Raw genomic sequence first — 3603 nt, 5'->3', positions numbered from 1 at the left:
AATGTAATCTCTATGATAACCACAAAGAAATTAGCTATAGAATATACACAAAAGGAGATGGGAAGGAAATTAAGTTATTTCACTACAAATAATCAAACACAAAAGAAGAGAGTAATGTGAAGTGAAAAATGAAGGACAAAAGGCCCTAATGTATATAGAAAACAAAGGGCAAAAGGCAGAGGTAAGTACCTCCTTATCACTAAGTACTTTAAATGTACATGGATTAAAATTCTTCAATAAAAAGCCATCGACAGAATGAATAACAAAAACATGATCCAACTACAGTAGAACCTCTGTAAGTTGACCACCCGAGGATCTATAACAAACTGGTCAACATACAGAGGTGGTTAATACAAGGAACTAGGCCTACTGGACTGATATGTACATGTGATGCATACCCAGTCTATGAAAATTAGGTCAACCTAAGGAAGTGGCCAATGTAGGGGAGATGGTCAACTATGGAAGTCCTACTGTATTTGAAATGTATAGAAATTATATTTACAGTTATTCTAAAATGTATATGGAAGGTCTAAAATAGCTAGGATAGTTTGGAAAAGAAAACAAAGTTGGAAGACTCAAATTATATGAGGTCTTACTTAAAGCTACAGTAATTAAGACAGTGTGGTATTGGCATATTTAGACATTGTAATTAAAGAAACAGAATAGAGATAACAGAATAGAGATTCCAGAAATAGATCCACACATTTATGGTCTACTGACTTTTTATTGACCAGGTATGTGGGCAGTAGCATGATCATAGCTCACTCCAACCTCAAATTCCTGGACTCAGGTGATCCTCCTGCCTCAGTCTCTTGAGTAGCTGGGACTACAGGCACCTGCCACAAGACCTGGGTACTGTTAGAGATGAGGTCTTGCTCTTGCTCAGGCTGGTCTCAAACTCCTGAGCTCAAGCGATCTACCTGCTTCAGCCTCCCAGAGTGCTAGGATTACAGGCGAGAGCTACTGTGCCCAGCTAACCATAATATTTTTTTTAATGGAAATTGTCAACACTACAGTTTATCAGAATTTCTGTGTTTGTGGACACTGTTGTGTGGCAGATCTATAAGCAGAGAGTACATCTGTGTAAAGTCACATGCACTATACACACCATGTATCAGAACAGGGACCCAAAGTTGCCACCTACACAGCAAAACAGTCTGCAGAAATAAGTTTTCTGTAGCTTGATACATTGTAATGGTAATCTTCAAAAAGCATCTAAGTTGCTCTTGTGTATGTTTTAATATCATATTTATTGTGTTATTTTTAGGATTATTGATAAGGAGGTATCCTAAGGGAATCTAAAAAAAAACCCTCAGCTAAAAATGTTGTTAAAATAGCATTGTTGAATGTTGTCACCACAAAGAAATAATAAATGCTTAAAGTGCTAAATATGGTAATTATCCAGATTTGATCATTATACAATGCACACATGCATTGAAACATCACACTATACCCCACAAATATATATAATTATTATGTATCAATTATAAATTTAAAAATAGTTAATAAAAAATTAAATGTCATTAAAAACTATCTTATATGGGCAGCACCTGTGGCTCAGTGGGTAGGGCACAGGCCCCATATACCGAGCATGAGTTCGAACCCTGCCCAGGCCAAACTGCAACAAAAAATAGCCAGGCTTTGTGGCGGGTTCCTGTGGTCCCAGCTACAGTTGGAGGTTGCTGTGAGCTGTGACACTATGGCACTCTACCGAGGGCAATAAAGTAAACCTCTGTCTCTGAAAAACAAAACAAAACAAAACTGTCTTATACAGACAACAGGAAAATAAAGGGGGAAAATGAAGGATGTGTCAAGCAATTTCCTTAGTAAAAGTATTGTGATTTTTCTTATATTTATTATATTTGTGGAATGTGAAAATTTGAGATTGTGGTGAATTGTTTTTTCACTGCAAGTAAATATCAACTCACACTTAATATTTTAATTACAATTTTGTATTTTTTTTCTTAAATAAGCCTCTCCCAAATCGTGTGTTTCAGGCCCTGAAAACTACATCTGCACTTGCTGAACTGCTCTCTGTCCTTGTGCCTGTGCCCTGTTATGCCTTCACCTTGAGCCATCAAGGTTCTCACCCTTGTTTCATAGATGAAAAGCCTCCCTTTGAGCACCAGGGCATGGAGCCTCCCTGGGGGCGTGGCTACACAAAGAATGAACAGACCCTTGGGCTCCAGGTGATTGATATATGGGTTCCTTTTGCTTTTTAGCTACCACCCTATGTGCCCTGCTAAGCCTGAACCTTCTCTTACAACCACTAATGTGATTCTCTTGGAACCAGCTGCAGTGTCAGAGAGATTAAGCAACTTACCCAAGAGCAGCCAGCCAATGATAGGGAGCTGGGAATTGAAGCCGTGTCTCCTAGCTCTAGGGCCTGTGTACTGTACCCTGCAGTCTGCTATGCTGCGCCCCCCCCCCATTTGATAGCAACCACTGTTAACCCGAATGGCCATTTCATGCAGGGCACTGCTGGTCAGGCCCTAACAAGGCCGGAGAAGCCGGAGATTGTTTATTCACTTCCAAGCTCTCCTGTCAGAGATAAGTTGGGGAACTGGACTCCATGACCCCAGTCAAGGACCAGGGCATTCTGGGCACCCAGTGAAGTATTAACTAACTATAAATTTAGTCTAACTAGAAATGCTTTGAAGATATAGTCACTTTGAAAGCAAGAGATATTTTGACTTCATAATTGATAAAGGAGGGAGGAATCTGTTTAATGTTACTGTGATGATTAATAACATTGCTGATGTGTGCTATCCTGTGAGGGTATGAAACTAACAAGGAGAAATAACAGGGTAGAGCAGCTCTTTGAAGGGAAATCCTCACTGTTCTCCAGAATAGCTGGTTTTTCTGTAAATGAAAGTGAAACTGTTGATCTCTCATCCACTTCTCTGTTGATTGGCTTGGGTTGACAGGAGGATGGACTCCTTGGTCAGGCAACATAGCCCTCACTATGGCTCCCTGGGGTTGTTACCAAGCCTTCAGCTGGGCGGCACCTGTGGCTCAGTGAGTAGGGCACTGACCCCATATACCGAGCGTGGCAAGTTCAAACCCGGCCCCAGCCAAACTGCAACAAAAAAATAGCCAGGTGTTGTGGTGGACACCTGTGGTCCCAGCTACTCAGGAGGCTGAGGCAAGAGAATTGCCTAAGCTCAGGAGTTGAGGTTGCTGTGAGCTGTGTGACGCCACAGCACTCTACCAAGGGCGATAAAGTGAGACTCTGTCTCCACAAAAAAGAAGAAGAAGAAGAAGAAGCCTTCAGCTGCAAGAAACAAAAAAGGGACCGGTGGCTTTGTCAAAAAGTAGTCCAGAGGCAAGGACAGGTGTCTACATCAGCTCAGGGTGAACAACGGAGCTATAGGGGCATCTTCCTCCCTGCCTGTCCTCCCAGGTGGCTACTTCAGATCTAGCCACACGTCTCCTCACACAGGGTGTCCAGAGGCAGAAAAGAGCAGTCTCTCTTCTTACACCTGTCTGTTTTTAGGTATACATTTTGATTTATGACAGTCTACTTTAAATTAATACTTTGCTGCTTCACAGCCCTTCATGATATGCAACCCCTCAGAAACTATTAAACTTCCTTTACCTCCC

Source organism: Otolemur garnettii, unplaced genomic scaffold (assembly GCF_000181295.1).
Source record: "Otolemur garnettii isolate 467f Iridium unplaced genomic scaffold, OtoGar3 scaffold00149, whole genome shotgun sequence".
Taxonomy (NCBI): domain Eukaryota; kingdom Metazoa; phylum Chordata; class Mammalia; order Primates; family Galagidae; genus Otolemur; species Otolemur garnettii.
Note: the sequence above shows the minus strand (reverse complement) of the source record.